At 39.3% G+C, this 17375-nt stretch overlaps 1 protein-coding gene across 2 annotated transcripts in view; it reads right to left on the bottom strand.

Annotated features, from left to right (window-relative positions):
* The window catches only part of ZNF148 (zinc finger protein 148), a 134048-nt gene extending 120378 nt beyond the window's left edge, over positions 1 to 13670 (bottom strand). For both annotated transcript variants that reach the window (XM_020986006.2, XM_020986005.2), the window contains exon 1: positions 13470 to 13670. The gene's annotated coding sequence lies outside the window, so the exon portion shown is untranslated. The remainder of the gene's footprint in view (positions 1 to 13469) is intronic.
* Positions 13671 to 17375: the final 3705 nt, after the last annotated feature.

Below are 17375 nucleotides of genomic sequence, written 5' to 3' on the forward strand. Positions count from 1 at the left end.
CATCTGTAAAAATAAAGGGTTGACCTTTAGGCCATATGTGACTTTTGACTGAATTCAGTCAAAAGGCCATACTTAAGGATCTAGAAGGCCATATGCGGCTTCAAGCCTGCAGCAACTTCCCCACCCCAGTCCTAGCATAACAAGAAAACTAAGACTCAGGAAGGTTAAGTGACTTATCCATGGACAGACATGTAGTAAGTATATGGTAAGTGGAAAGGGCAGAGAAGGGGATACCGTTATGCCTCAGAACATGGTGCTTTTGGCTAGAAACCATCTGGTCAAATTCCCTCCTTTCATAAATAAGAAAACTGAGGCCCAGGATGGTGAAGTGGCATAAGAGGGCTATTACCAGGTCCTCAGCCTCCCAGTTCTACACTGTACCCACAATCTAAAATTCTACCTCTCAAATTCTGAGTCTATACACCCATAGAAAGGGAGGAACCAGGAAAGCATAATACTAATAAGCATTTTCTTGGTTATTAAATTCTAACCCTCTATAGAAAACACCTATGATTCCAAACAGACAAACCCTACCTTCTCATTCACTTTTCCCTAAATATTATCTTAAAATACCACCTCATATCTCCATCATCAATTCTCCCAATGCCTTCCTTCACAGATTATCTTCATTCAGTCCTATCTCCTCCCCCACCCTCAATCAGATTCTGGTTCAAATTGGAGCCAGACACACTTATCTGAACCAAATTGATCTAGTATTTTTCTCTGGTCTGCAATGAAAGATCTGTAATAATTCAGGGAAGAACTTGAAATCAAATCAAAACCTTGGGGCTCTGGAATAGCCCCAGGTTCCAAATTCGCTTCAATAATCCATGACTGGACCAGATGGCCTTTGGCTTCCTCCAGAGTGAACAAGTACCCTAAGGTTAAACATGAACCAAATTAATACTTAGGGTGGGCAAAAGGCCCAAAACAAACTATTGGTGGTTTTGCCACATATTTCTCCCTATCACTTCACAATTCCATCCTAAACCTGTCCTTTTCCAGACACACCATCCACCCCAACATCCTAAAGCACTAGACAGTCTTCATCTGGCATAGAGAATGCTGAAAACGTGCCCTAAGTGAGGAGAGCACAGAAGGTCTGAAGACTCAAAAGTAGGAAGTCCATCATGGGAAAACAACATACATTAATTATACCACCATATAAATAGGACCCAAAAAAAAAAAGAAACTAAATGACCAAGCTTAATCTTAGATAGAGAAAATGTACCCTCTTTGCAAAAATGGAGGGCTATGGCTATGGAATATTATCTATACTATCAGACACAAACTGATATGCTAATTAGTTTTGCTGAACTAGTTTTTTTCTCTCTTTTTTTAATCTTTGTTACAAGAGATAGATGGGGAGGAGAAAAGGGAGCAATGTATCTTAAAGTGAAGGTAACATAAAAACAAAAGATATTAACAAAAATAATAGTTAAAAAAATAGCTTGTCATGTATATGAAATGGTACATAAATTTGTACGGCCTGGAACAAGGATAAGAAGTTAGAATGAAGGTGGGAATGAATATTGATGAAAGGACTCAAACTCCCAAAACCATGGAAAGAACTAAGAAACCTCTGTAGGGTTTTGAAGGGGAGCAGGGTTGGGGAGAGGCAAAAAAGGATAGAAGGGATGACTGATAAAAGTCCAACTTGCTGATGAATGAAAGTGCAAAAGACCAGAGGTAGGAAAGTCACCAGAGCTAACATCTTCTTAGAGTTGAGGTGCTTAGACTAATCCTAGCACTCTAGTAATAAAAATCCAAGAAACAGTACAGAAGAACTTCAAATGAATAATATGCCAGAATGTGAAAGACAGAAAGGTGAATTACTGTAAAGAAAGCTACATAAAAATCAATTATCTTCACAGAAATTCTGTGAAATAAAAACAGGACAGAAGAAATAAAAACAGGAAAGAGTCAAATGTTTTGGATTGGAGTCATAGCTATGGAAAGCATGTATACACAGAAGGCAAAGGAAATCATATGACATAGAATGAACTTACCAAGAAAACGTGTGTGTGTGTGTGTATATATATATATATATATATATATATATATATATATATATACACACACACATACACACACACACACACACACACACACAATCTCAGAACTAAGCCTTTGAGTATGCTTAAAGGGCAAAGTAAAAAAGAAATTATCAAAGGACACAAAAAAGAAATGGTTCTAGAAGAATGAAGAAAAGCAAAACATTACAGTATTATTTTAAATCCCTCCTTAATTCTACCCATCCATTTCTATTCATTTTATCTAATGCTTATAAACACACACACCATCCATTTTCAGAGTTACTGAATTTTAGGCAAAAAGTAAGTAGTCTAGAGAAGAATTTATCTTATTTTTCATCTTTATCATTTAACAAGTCACTTAACCTCAACAATTAATTATAGATTACCTTACATCGTTACTTAACATTTTGCCTATCTACAATTTATCTTCCCCCACAATATCATAAGCTTCTGGAAATCAGGAACCAATGTCTTATGTTTTTTTGCATTCCTCACAACACCTAGAGGGGTAATGTGGCACATAGTAAGAGCTCAATAACTACTTTTTTTTGGCCTCCCAACCCTCCTGCTTCTTTGATCTCTGTATATATGGCTCCTTCTCCCCTTCACTTTCAAATCCTATTGAGTTCAACTCAACTGCCTACCTACTTATCCTATATATAAACCCTGTCCCTATTATAAACAAACTCTTAATTAATCCTAAAGCTTTTTATATAAGTATTTTCCCCACCTCTTCATGTAGCTTTACTCAGGAGACATGACTTTTTTGCCTCTCCACCTTCTCCCACACCATTGTCTAGGAAAGGAAAAGGAACCAGCTTGAGCTCCAATACCTTTTTCAGACCATCAACAACAAAGTTTTCTCTTTGTAAGTCCATGCTATCCACTAGTCCACCTTTTTCCAAATCTTCCTTACCATTATTTACTGATTTCATGAATAGTCTGTCTTCCTTCCTTACTTACTTCAGTACCTGGCTAAAGTCATCATCTTCCATCTCCTGATATCATCTTTGGCAATTTCAATATGTACGTTGTTGGTCCATGTAAGACCTGACTTCCAAGTTTCTTAACCTCAACTCTTGTTATTTTCTCATTTCATTTCAGTACCCATCAATACAATACATATCAACCACTGCTACTGCATCAATAGAACATCAAAATCAACTCCTATATAAAATGCTTAGTTCCCCTCTATGCTTATAACGATTTTACATTCTACCTCTATGAGAGACAACCACTTAAGATAAAATGAACCATTTTGATTACATAAATTTAGGTTTTTGTACAAATAAATCCAAAGTAGTAAAAATTAAAAGGCAAACAGGTAATTGGGAAAAAATCTTTGCAACAAGTTTCTCTGATAAGTTTCTTATAGACTTGGATACGAGACCACATAAAGGTCTCATATCCAAGTCTATAAGAAAGCTATCCAAATTTATAAAAACAAAAGTCATTCCTCAATTATAAATGGATTTTTAAAAAGGATTTTTTCAGAGGCAGATTTCAAAGGAAGAAATCCAACCTATCAACAATCGTGTGAAAAAATTCTCTAAATCACTAATAATCAGAGAAAGGTAAATTAAAGCAACTATGGGATTCTACTTCACACCTATCAGACTGGCAATGATGATAAAAGAAGAAAACGTCAAATCTCAGAGTGGCTATACAAACACTGGTATACTAGTACACTGTTGAGAGATCTGTGAATTTGCCCAGCCATTCGGAAAGCAATTTAGAACTATGCCCGGGAAGAAACTATGCCATACCCCTTGACCCAACTATACTATTACTTGATCTATACCCCCAAAGATATGAGAAAAGGACCTATATATATATAAATATTTGTAATATGTCTTTTTGTGGTAGACAGAAAATGAAAACTAAGCAGGCGTCCTATTGGGGAATGGCTAAATAAACTGTAGTACATAAATATAGTAAATTATTATTGTGTCATAAGAAATAATAAAATGGACAATTTCAGAGGAAACCAGAAAGACCTTTATGTACTAATGCAAAGTAAAGTGAACAGAAGCAGAACAACAATTTATACAATAACAATATTATAGAAGAAAAACAACTTTGAAAAACCTTAGAACTGGGATAAATGACACGATAAACCAGGAGTTCAGAAGAATGAAGATGAAACATGCCATTCACTTCCTGACAAGAGATAATGAATTTAAAATGCAGAAAGAGACAAACATTTTCAAAAATGGCTAAGGTGGGGATTTGTTTGCTGAACAACGTAATTATGCATTGAGGGATCTGGTTTTAGGTTTTGCTTTTTTTCTAATTTGCTAAATGGTTGGAGAAGTGAGACATTAATTTTTTAAAACTTGAAAATATTATTGAAAAATAAAAATAATAAACTACTTTTCAAATTCTACCTCTATTACTCCCTTAGCAGCTCTCAAACCAGGAGATCAAAATTGTGCTGTCAGAACAGGCTCCCTTCTCTCTCTTGCCTCCCCACCCACCCTGAACTCCATGGCAAACCACTTTAATCTTGCCTTTCACTGGTCTAGCCTGACTCCCTTGACTTCTGCTGTGCCCACCATGTCAATCTCTAAACATCAGTTATGCTCACAGTGCCAAAAGTTACTAGAAAAAGTCATAACTAACTCAGCCGACTACAAATTCATTGCTATCTAACTTTAGTTAGGTCCTCACTGCTGCTTGCTCACTGGCTATGACATTCCCCAGAAATAAATTTCCCAAAATAATTATTCTGCTCTCAAGCCCCAAATTCTACCTCTATCTCCTTCATTCTTAATGACCTCCCTACTTATTTTGCTGAGAAAAAGTGAGAAAGGCCTTCTGGCATGAACAAGCTTCCTTAATTTCTTTCCTGGCAAATTTTTTTTTTAAACAGAAGTCATCTTTACTTCTTTACCATTCACTTACTCGTTTCCCCTTAACAACATGGCTTTGGCCACCAGAGCTCAACTGAAAATTGCTTTCTGAAGGTCATTAATGACATTAATGACAAGGTACAATTTAAGAATAGAAGTTTAGAGTGAAAGGACTTCAGTACAAATTCTAGTTCTGCCCCTTACTAACTGGGTGACCACCTCAGTTTCCTCATCTGTAAAACGTAGGTAACTAAATAACCTCTAAACCCTAGTAACACTACACCATCCCCATGAGATACAGTGTGTTGTGCTAAAGACCTGCCTCAGAGGCAGGAAGACCTAGGTTCAGTCCCCACTGTATGTCTTCCCAAATATTTTAATCTCAGAGCCCCCAGGCAACTTCCTAAGATTATAAATTTCAGAACAGCTGCCAACCTGTACTGGTAAAGCAAGATCCTTGACCTAGACTGTGTTATTGGTTTTAAAAAAAAATACCTCATTTGCCAAATCCAATGCCTCTTTCTCAGTCTACATCCTCAACATTTCTAAAGCCACATTTGATGCTATCTAACCCCCTCAATTAAATACTTAATGACTGTCACTGCATTACTCCTTAATCATTTATTCCTCTGACCACTCTTTTGCTGACTACTCTTTCTATATTCACTCCTACAGTAATTCCACAGCTTCTACTATGACCTCTAAGTGGACAAATCCCTGTCTCTAGTCCCAACCCCTCTCCCAAGCTCTATTCCTACATTTCCACTGGCCTATTGGACATCTACACACAGATGCCTCACCAACGCTTGCAATTCAATGTTTAAAACAAAAAACCTCATTCCCCACCAAAACCAATTCATCCTGGTTATATGCCATTCTCTGTCACCCTTGATAGAAATCCTGGAATTATCTGACATCTTCTTTGTCCCCTACCTTTAATTTTAATCGACAAATATTGTTCATTCTTCTTTCATAAAGTAGCTCCTGTTGGACCCTTTCTGTCCAACTCTAAGATTCCTAAAATAAATCTCTATAACAAATATTTATTGACAGACTATAATAATCCTATTCTGTGTCATGTAATGCAACAAAAAAATATTAAATATGGAGTAAGGACCTGAGATCAAATCCTACACTTCTGCCAAATCTGCCAAAAAACCTATCTTATGACTTCCCCACATGAACTCGGTTTACCAAGCAATCTGAAATACATCCCATTCCCAAACATATATTATTCTTTTCCACCTTCTTTCTTGCTATTCTCTCTGCCCGCCCCAGCTTATCCTTCATGGTATAGTTCGAACATGCCATCTTTCCAATGATGTCATTCCTGATCAACATAAAAGCTGTGCCTCACTTCTCAGCACTCCTAGAGTATTTAATATGTACAGATTAAAAGATATTTACTTCGTAGTACTGTAAAGATCTGATTACATATGGTACAGTTCTATACATGAACAATGCTTGGCAGAGTACCTTATAAATAGTAGATAATCAATATAAGCTTGTTGAATAAATGTTGAGTTCATCACACATATACATCCTCATATACCCACACTATACTATATTTTAGGTACATTAATTCAACAAATATTTGCTGAACACTAGTTACCATGCATGAGACAAATATTTCCCCCATATCCTTCAAACCACTTTAAAAAATCTAATCTGAAAAAAAAAAAACAAAAATCTTATCTGATTTCAGTTGCCCCCCACTTATTATTCTAATTTTTCTATTACCTTCTATGAATTCCCAGATATCATTTTCAGCTTAATCTCCCCTGGTTATGATTGTTATTAGCATAAATTGCTACACAAAATCAGAAGAAGCAAGCATAGCTTCCCAAAGCATCACGGAAAGGGCAGCATGTGAACCAGCCACTAAATAATAGGGAGAATTTTGATAAATTACCTCCATTATAATTATGTCACTCAATAACTTCTACATCTTTCCAATCTTCCCTTAAATATTTGTATACTCTCCTCTTCTTCCTCCAGACACCCCTTCCAGGTTGCTCTTCATGTAATCCTATTCAGAAAGTCCCCTCTTCCTTTTCTCCAAAACATCCCTGCCTCAGTTCACTGCAGAACACTAACAGGTGTATTCCAAACTACCATAATCCCCTTTATCATCTCCACAACACCTATTCCATTCTCCTTCATTCCCTCTATCAGATATTTCCCTTCTTTCTCCACCTCAGATTCCTTTCACTTACTGCTTACACTCAATTTTCATATCCCCTACACTGATTCATCAAACCCAACTCTTATATTAGCCTTTTCAGTGATTTCCCAAAATTATGCCAAAAGTCCTTTCATTCATTCAAAACATCTAGTCTACAGTAGATAGGAGTTTGATTCCACTCTGTTTCCCTCCTGGATCTCTTAAAGAGCTAGTCTAAATCCATTAAGTTTTCCCAGTGACTCCAGGTCATAATAGTTTCTCCCTTCCCTGAACTCCTATATCACTTGCTATTTCTCTCATTTTGGCACATAATTATATATTTTCTTACGTGGAATATGACTATAATGTGGTATGTGGAGTATATGAGAATACATATATCTGGGAGACTGCTGTTCTTTAAAGTAATCACCTAGGGGGTAGGAGGGTCTACACTTTTTTAATAATGCCTCCCTCTTTTAAAAAAAAAAGTATTTTTGGAACAATACTAAGATCCAATTATAAATTTCCCCACTCCTTCCACAAGTCTCACTACCTTATAGTCACAAGTTTTAACCAAAAACACTATTATCTAGTTTGATCACCCACCTTATTCATTAGGCTTAGTCTTGAATGACTTAGCTCTACCCAAAAATTAAAAATATGTTTAAAGGACCACAGAGGATATACCAAAAAACATGAAGATGGTTCTAAAGGTAATTCCAAAAGAGGTTCTAAAAAACATTTTGAACAATGGCATCCCTGAAATAAGTTTATTACTCTACAGAGTGACAACAGCACACATTTATAACTTTAAACAAGGAATTGCTTTAAAATCTCTCATGTTATATTGACACTAGACATTATTACTTAACTGTTTCATATGTTTTATTTCCCCTCAAACAGACAAGAAATTGTGTCCCATACTTTTCTTATCCCCTGCAGTACATAACAGCAGACATTTCATAAACTGAATCAAATCCTTGGACCAATACAGATCCCACCCAGCCTACAGGCAGTTAACAGAGTAGAGAACCAAAAACTAAATGAAGTTCTATTACAGGCCAGCCCAACTCCAAACCAAAGAGAATTAGGTTTGGGGAGAACTCTTCGGTCCCTTTGTACATCAAATACTGTTGTTAAAGCCCCGTTTTCACTCACTTTACCTTTTCATTTTCACCTAAATCTAATGTAATTTGTTCTGTCAAATCTATACTTCACCTCCTAAAACAGCAAAATATTTTTTTCCCTCCTCTCCATGAATTGTTCCCCTGCCAAAACCACCTTCCATATACTTTCATTTTTGTTTTTGTATCACTGGCACCAAAGTGCCTAGCATCTAGCAGGCACCCAATAAATGTTTTGGAATTTAATCAAACTGAATACTGCTGTTTTCCAAAAACATCATATTGGGGCAGTTAGGTGGCACAGTGAATAGAGCACCGGCCCTGGAGTCAGGAGAGCCTGAGTTCAAATCCGACCTAAGACACTTGACATTTACTAGCTGTATCACCCTGGGCAAGTCACTTAACCCTACCGCCTACCAAAAAAAAAACCAACCCAACCAAAAATATCATATCCCTTCCTACTACACAATCCTAATTCTCACTCTATCTTGGAAAGTCCCACCATTTTCCTTACCAGTAACACACTCTTGTATGATATGTGAAGTAGGTAGATGTCACAGTGAATTATATAGCACTGAACCTGGAATCAGGAAAACCTGAGTTCAAATCCAGCCTCAGACAATTATTAGCTGTGTGACCCTGTGGAAAACATTTAACTTCTGTCAGCCTCAGTTCTTGCTCCTAAAAAAACAGGGATAATAATAATAGTACCTACCCTCAAGAGTTGTTGTGAGGATCAAATGAGGTAATATTTGTAAAGTGCTTTGCAAACCTTAAAGAAATATATGAATGCTAGTTTTTTAACAACTAATTCAACAAACATTGAAATCATTACTTTGTGGCTAGCACTATACTAGTTATTGTAAGGGATATGAAAGAAACATAATATACAGTCCCTTACAGAATACACTACCTTGAAGAGATTAAAAACAAGATGGACATACATGAAACAATCAACAGAACAATTCTTAGGAAATATATAAGCAGCTGCATTACTGTGTTATGTTTACATTACTAGTGTTAAGGTAATTAAAATTAGGGAAAGATCATGAAGAGTTGACTTTAGTCAGGCAATGTTTGTTAAGAAGAGAAATCTTAAGATGAACCTATCAACATCTATTATCCTGGTTCTGGCAAGCATTGTTTAATGGAAGGATCACTGGACTCAGAATCAGAACAGAATTGCAGTTCCAACCCTTTCTAGTTTTATGATCAGGGCAAGTCATTTAACCTGAACCTGTCTCCTCAATTATAAAAGGGGAATTAACATTTATACTCCCTATTTCATAAGGTTCACATGAAGAAGACAAAATACTTTGTGAAAGTTAAAGCACTATATAAATGTTATTAGTACTGCCCATATTGCCTCTCACATATTCATGTAGACATCCTCCATAATCAACATTTTAAACAATTCATTCTGATATCTCAATAAACTTCCTTTAAAGTGATCATATATCCCCTCAACTATCTTATTGTGGCAGCATGGTATAGTGGAAAAAATGATACTAGGATCTCTCTGTGACTATGGACAAGTCACTTAACCTGAGCCTGAATTTCAGCTATAAAATAGGCTTTTTTTTCTCACAAGCTTCAACTGTCTCTGACTATAATTAAAGTCCTCCAAGTACTTACACCCAAATGCCCTCAGATCCATTAAGCATTGTCATTCACCCTTTATATAACCTTATCCTCCTTCCACAAACTGGCTACCACTTCCATTCTGCAGTACCCCCCTTTTAGAACAGAAGATGGACTGAATCATGGACTGAAAAGGATATTTAGGAGTTGCTGTTCCAGCTGCCTCCCCCCAACCCATACACACAAATAATGAGAGAAATCCTCAAGAACATCACACAATAAACCTAGTAACTACTTCCAAATTTTAAAACTCACTATCCAGCAACTTTATTAATCTGAAACTTGAATCCTTTATGCTACAATTTGAAGATTTTTTTTCCTTTGACTTCCACAAAACTCATTGGCTCACATAATTTTGGAATTGAAAGAAATCTTAGAGACAAGACAGTCTAACCCCAAGGCATCTTTAACAAGTGATCATAGCACCTCTCCTGGGTTTGAAGCTCACTATTTCATAGAGCAGTTCTTTCTAGATAAAAAACACCGGTACTTAATACTCCATTTCTTATTCCCTCAAAGGCCCATCCAACAACTTTTCCTTTTGCTGTTCCTCTCAAGTTGTCATTCCCATAACCCATTCCATTTTCCTTACCACTCCCACTTTTCCAATTGCCCCTATGTATATATCTCCTGGATTCCACTTCTAATGATTCTTCCCCTTCAAAGAAATCTGGCACTTTCAGAGATAACCTTCATCTGCCCACCTCAAACTTGTTATTTTTCATTCTCCGTTTCCTCACTGTTCATAACCTTCCCAAGACACCCCACCTATGAATCATTTTATCCCCTATGAAAGCAGTGAAGCAAAGTGTGGAATAAAGAGGTTTATCTCACCTTTCTAATCCAACAGGCTGAATTTGTAAGATCTAAGATAGGTCTCAGGGTATATATGGCTATAGAATAGGATTCCTCCTTGGAGATCTATCCCAGAATGACTTTAAGTGATCTAGCTCAGCAAAAATCAGTTTTGTTTCTGTTATGGAAAGATTCTAATATTCTTTCCTGGTAGGATCCAAGACACTCAGACAGTTAGGGCTCCTCTGGATGGACTACTGAATAACAAAGAGCAGGTCCTGAACTCCTTTAGACACCCAAGAGACTAGGAGAGACTTCTGAATCAACTCAAATCCAGGGGCACACTTTCTGGGCTTGGGCTAGTACATCTTTCTTCACAGGACATCTACTAAAATAAAAGATTTCAGAGGAAATCTCTGAGAAAGAAAACTATTCCTGACATCCCCTTATGTTAGATATCTTCTCTCTTCCTTTGACACCCTCATCATATCTCAAGCATTCCCTCACAACATCATAAGAACATACCTGAGACTTCAGTTTCCTCTCTGGCAAAAACAGGAAGTTGGACTAGATGATCTCTTAAAATAGTCTTCCACTTCTAAAATTTTATGAAGCAAGCCTTGCCCAACCAACCCATCCAACTCAGGGTCCTCCAAAACAGAATCTGAGACTTAAATATATTTATTGGGGCAGCTAGGTGTCAAAGTGGATACAGCACCAGCCCTGGAGTCAGGAGGATCTGAGTTCAAATTCGGCTCAGACACCTGAAACTTACTAGCTGTGTGACCCTGGGCAAGTCACTTAACCCCATTGCCTAGCAAAAATAAATTTATTTATTTCTTTATTTATTTATTGCACATTGCACTGGACTCTTCCCTTTTGTCTACTGCCACTCTAGTAATAAAACCCTCTAGACCAGATCTGATAATATAACACCAGCTCTCTTGCACCAAACTGGCGATATAGTTGACAAACACAACCAATAAAGTGATTTCTATTCTGGCATTTCTCCAGAATAGTTTTCATTAGATTATTGACATGTTACTTTAAATTTGCTAGAATTTCAAAATCACAGCTGTTGCCTTTATTCCAGGACTATCATAAAAGTTCAAGTTTGATCTAGGCCTCAACAGAACTGCCTTAAGTTATCCTGGACCAAATTAAAGCTCCAAGATTCATCCCCACAGTGAGTACAAAACACAAGCTAGATCCAGCTTATAAAATGAAGAGAATGACAAAACAAGAGAGGAGTCCTATCAGAGCTGATATCAAATCAGGGTTAGTAGTGAAGCAGGTATTCTTCAGTCCTTCACTCTTATTCAGTTACCTTTTTCTATTCTACCTCTTTATCTCCAGCATTTAATATATCCTCTTGCTTTGGACATATATTATTACTAGACATTCCTTATAGCCATTCCTTTCTCTCCCTCAATCCTTTCTGCCTTTCCATACATCTTCCCACAAGGAACATCACCTGAATTCCAATGGCTCCTCCAGATACCCCTTCATTCCTTCTACCACAGGGCAACTCTTTATCCATCCCTCACAGCTACTGATACTCCTACCACTCCCACTGTTATGTCCTCAAATACACTGTTCTCTCCAAACTCGGTCCTTCCCATCTTCCTAAAGCCACTTACTCACTCGATACTATTTTACACACAGTGATGCCTACTACGTGTAAAATAATGCTAAATACTCTAGGATTCCTCTCCTCCACATCCTCCTCATTCAAACACATCTTCTATAGTTACACATGCACCTTTGTCACTCTCTCCCATCCTCTGACATTGTTCACACCTCAACTACTCCCCTCCTCTTTTCTCTTCTAATTCCTTCACATCTCAGGCACCCTCTCCCCTTCTCTGATATCCCCGTCACACTTTAGCTATGTCCTTCCTTCTTGACATTCCCTTCAACCCTCATACCCTCTCTCTTTCTCCTGATACCCCTTTTAAACATTCCCTCCTCTCCTGACATCCCCTTCACATCCCAGACATTACCCCCCTTCCTGACATTCTCTTCACACCTCAGATAGTGCTTCCCCTCTTGACATTCCCTTCACACCTCAATTCCTTCCCCACTCCCTCCCACTCCTGGGACATAAACTTCACACTTTCAATATTCTATCCCTTCTGACAGCCCCTTCACACCTCATATACAAATTCCTTTCCCTCCACATACCTGCTTCCCACCTCAGGCAGTCCCTCCCCTCTCCTGACACCCCTTTTACACCTCAGGTATTTCCTCCCCTCCAGATGCCACCCCCTTTCACGCTCCAGATAGTTTCTACCCTCCTAAAATTCCCTTCACACCTCAGGTAGTCCCCTTTCGGCTGACAACTCCTTCCCACCTCAAAGTATTACTCGTCCTGACACCCCCTCCATACCTCACAGTCCCTCCCCTCCCAACATTCCCTTCACACCACAGGTAGTCAGTCCCCCTGCTCCTGACACCCTCCTCCCACCTCAGATAGTCCCTCCCCTCCTGACACCCCTTTCATTACCCCCTCGGCCCTCATGCACCCCGGTCCTCACTCCCTCTCCAGAATGCCCTTTCTCCCTCCCTCCGTGCCTCGAGCCTTCCCTCACGGGCTTCCCCCTCTTGGATTTCCTCTCCCCTTTTCCCCACCACCACTACATCCATCCCTCCCCCTCAGACGCTCCCCGCATCTGCGCCCCTCCCCCGCAGCCGTTAACGCCGCGCGCTCCCCTGCCCCCCTCGCCCCCGCAGCCGCGCGCTCTCCGCCACCCCCCTCCGCAGCCGCGCGCTCCTCCGCGCCCCCCCCCTCCGCAGCCGCGCGCTCTCCCCCTCCCGCCTGGAGCCCAGGCCCGGCCTGCCAGGCCGTGCTCTTTACCGCGGGCGGCGAACAGCGCGGTCACCAACCGGGGGCGGCAGCGGTTCCGGCCATTCTATGGGCCGTGAGAGGAGGGGAAGGGGGGGAGGGGGGAGAAACTTTGGTGGTGGCAGCTTCAGCAATAGCTCCCACCCCTGCGCCTTTCTCCTCTTCCTCCCCCTCCTCCTCCTCCTCCTCTTCCTCCTTCTCTTCCTCCTCCCAGAGCAGTCGAGATGCAGACATGCCCCGGCTAGAGCGCCGCCGCCGCCGAAGGTGCATTGTGGGAAACCCCGCACGGGAAGCACTCCACGTCTTCCCTCCGCCCGCCCTGCTCTAGCAGTGAACCTTCCCCCCAGCTGAGTTCGGGGAAGGGATGCCCGGGAACGAGCACGAGTACGCAGGCGCGCGGGGGCGCGCGCTCCCTTAGTGCCGACCGCGAGCCAGAGAATCCCACACGGTTCCTGCGCCTGCCCCGGCCGGAGAGCCAGTTCTTGGGCCGAGCTAACGGCCACTAGGAGAGGGACATTGTCAGAGGAATCCTTGGTTGGAGCTGGAGCAAGGGATCTCGAGACGGGAGGGAGCCACGGATTCTAGACTTGGGGCTCCCAGGCCAGGAGCAGTGTGATAGGTGCAGCTAAGCGAGGGTGGCAAGCAGTCTTGCCGCATTTCTCTTATGCCCCCCCCACGCCACCTGTGCCAGCGGAGGCAGCCCTTTGCCCTTGTCACTACAAGGCCCCGGGTTGACTGCATCTTAGGCAGGTGATAGTGAGTGACAGGAGGGAGCAAGAACCTGGATGCTGCACCCAATTGTGTACTCTGAGGGAAGGGTATTTTGCCACTGCAAGGTGGTAGGCTGTGTCTTTAAGGAGAAGGGGGTCTGGATCGGTCAACAATGTAAGCCATAAAGACATTAATAGTGACAGTAGACAGGGCCAGATTTGCTTAGAGAGGCACCTAAAATAAATATTTGTTGCACTGAATTCTGCCTCTTTAGTTGGAGTTTGTTTTAGGGACATCAGCACCCTCCAGAGGATGAAGTCATGTTAAAATTAATTCATGATCATCAGAATCTTTGATTTAATGCCTATCTGTGCTGGGTATTGTAAAAAGGCAGTTACACAGAGCATGTGCCAATGTGCGAATTAAAGTTCTAGGATAAAAAAAATTTAGAATTGGAAGGGGCCTGTTTTGCATGTGAGTTCCATAGAGGTAAAAGTGACCTGCCCAGGGTCACACAGTGACAGCTGGGATTGGATCCCAGGTTGCTTGACTCCAAATCCATTGCTTCTTCCAACGTACCTACCAAATCTTTTCCTTCAGCTCCAACATTTATTTGTATAGTGTTTTGTTTGATTATGAAGCATAGGCATTTTGCTACTTGTTCCTAATGTTAAATCAGGTTAGTGTTTGCAACATTAAGTTCGTCCCACCTTTCTTTGGGGAGTTGTTACCAACTGAATGATGATACTGTATAAAGCAGTTTAGGCCTACTGATTAGGTTTAATACAGGAATAGATATCTAAGAATATTAGATAACATATAAAACACTCTCCATTGTTTTCCTTTTCTAAAAAATATTTATTACACACTTAATAACCATCAGCAAAAACAAACATACAAAGTAAAGAATAAAACCATACATTGAAATCCTTAGCTTTTAACAATGTAGACAAGAATTAACAAGCAAAAATTTTTTTTTGTTTTCTGCTCTCCAAGTTTGTCTGAAGTTCTGCTATCCCTTGCTTTGTTTTTTTTTCTTTTAAGAATGTAAATAGTTGTCAGTATATATACAGTTCTGGCTTTGCTGGTCTCAGCATCATTTCTAATACATCTTTCCATATTTCTTTACATGCTATTTGCTTGTTTTTTGTAGCACAATAATTTTCTGTTACATTTGGAGGAAAGGGAAGGAAGAGGGTCAGGACCAATGTTTCATTGATTTAAGGAACTCCTTGTGTTAAAAAAAAAACTTTCTGCCAATGCAAATCAACAACCATTCATCTGTAAGTTATGAGTCTAAGAGAGTTGCCTGAGTGCTTTAAGTTAGGTGACTTACCTGATCAAATGCGTAATATTTCTCAGACTCTAATTCTTCTGCTTTTATCCGCTATTGTTTGGCAATTTCTTTACATTGACGAATCATAAATAAGCCATTCTCCAATTATTGAACATACAAGTTGTTTTCAAATTTTTGATATTATAAATAGAGTATCTTTGCGTAGCTATGGATATTTTTATGTATATAGGTTCTCTTTGATGAAGTAGAATTACTACTGGGTCAATAAGTATGATCAGTTTTGTTATTCTGACTGTATATTACCATGTTTGTGTCCCACTCTTTGTGACCTTATTTGAGGTTTTCTTGGCAAAGATATTAGAGTGGTTTGCCATTTCCTTCTCCGGCTCATTTTACAAATGAGAAACTAAGGTAAACAGGTTTAAGTAAATTTTCTAGGGTCACGTAGTAAGTATCTAAATCAAGACTTGAATTCAGAAAAAGGAGTCTTCCCGACTCCAGGCCTAGCACTCTATCCACTGTACCAGCTAGCTGCCATCTGTATCTGTGTCTGTGTCTATCTGTATACACACACACATTCAATATAGTATGGCAGGGTATTCATTGCACTTATTCTGCCACACTAAACTAACACAGTAGGGTACTATATAAGCAATGGAAAACAGGTATGTCATGGAATCCTTCCATGGATTCTAAATGGTTCTCTACAGAAAAACAAAGAACAGAAGCTTAAAAAGCTTACACTAACCTCAAAAGTCTTTGCATATTCAGAAAAGGTGCATAGGAAAGTTTGATGGATCAGTACAATATTGATTCATCTATGAGGACAACCTGGTTGAATCCTTCACTAGTTCAACTAAAGCTTCAATGCAATTCATGCAGATATAGAATTTTACATAAGGAATTCTCATCAGGAATATCAAAAAGTAGTTCTCTCTGTGGCCCACTACTAACTGAAAAGACAAAAAGAGTTTTGGGAGCCAGTGCATTTGATTTAGCTATGTGTCCTTCCTGACATTTTGCATTTCAAAGCAGGGCATGGTGCTGGAAAGCTAACTATATCTTTTTTTGGTCCTTGTTTGGTTATTTGTTGTTTTAAATCAGCTAACCATGAAGCTACAAAAAAGTTTTGTGACTTTTTATCAGAGTTGTTCTTCCTGGATTCAGTCTATCCCCTCAACAATTTGACAGTCTGATGAAACTGGTCTGTTTTATTAATGCTTGCCAACTTCATAGCAGGTGCTGTTGAGTAGAGCAGAATAAGGACAGAATGACTATTTTTTCATGTAGTGATGCTGCAGATTCCCAAAAAATAAAACCATTAATAACTGGAAAATGTCATCACCCTAGAGCTTTTAAAGATGTCACATATTTGCCTATTGATTTTAAAATGCATATTCTTAATGAACAAAGAGGGGAGGACTTTATTTTTTTCTTTCACTTAACTAGTTATATCATCTTTTTCTACTTGCAGGGAATGACCAGCATTATAGCTTATTTGAAGATACCTACTAGCTGCTAGGCTCTCTCTAACAATACAGGTTTAGTGTCAGGGGTTGGGTTTGTTTGTTTTTTTAACTACCTTTATACCTGCCAATGTTTATTGAATTTGCCTATGGACTAAGCTGTTATTTAAAATATTTATTGAACAAACATTTCTTAAGAATGCCTGTACTACTGAATGTGCTGGAGATGGTGGGAGGAGATACAAACATGAGTAAAGCATAGTCCCTGCCCTCCTGGAGCCTAGAAATGTTTAGTCTTAGAGAAGAGAAGGCTTTGGAAGCAAAAACTAACTGTCTTCAAGTTTTTGGATGTTTTTTATGTGGAAAAAGGTTTAGACTCTTTATACTTGACTCCAGAAGGCAGAATTAAATCCAGTAGGTAGAAGTTATAGGAAGGCACATTTC

This window comes from Phascolarctos cinereus, unplaced genomic scaffold (assembly GCF_003287225.1).
Source record: "Phascolarctos cinereus isolate Bilbo 61053 unplaced genomic scaffold, phaCin_HiC Scaffold_726;HRSCAF=1367, whole genome shotgun sequence".
NCBI classification, from domain to species: domain Eukaryota; kingdom Metazoa; phylum Chordata; class Mammalia; order Diprotodontia; family Phascolarctidae; genus Phascolarctos; species Phascolarctos cinereus.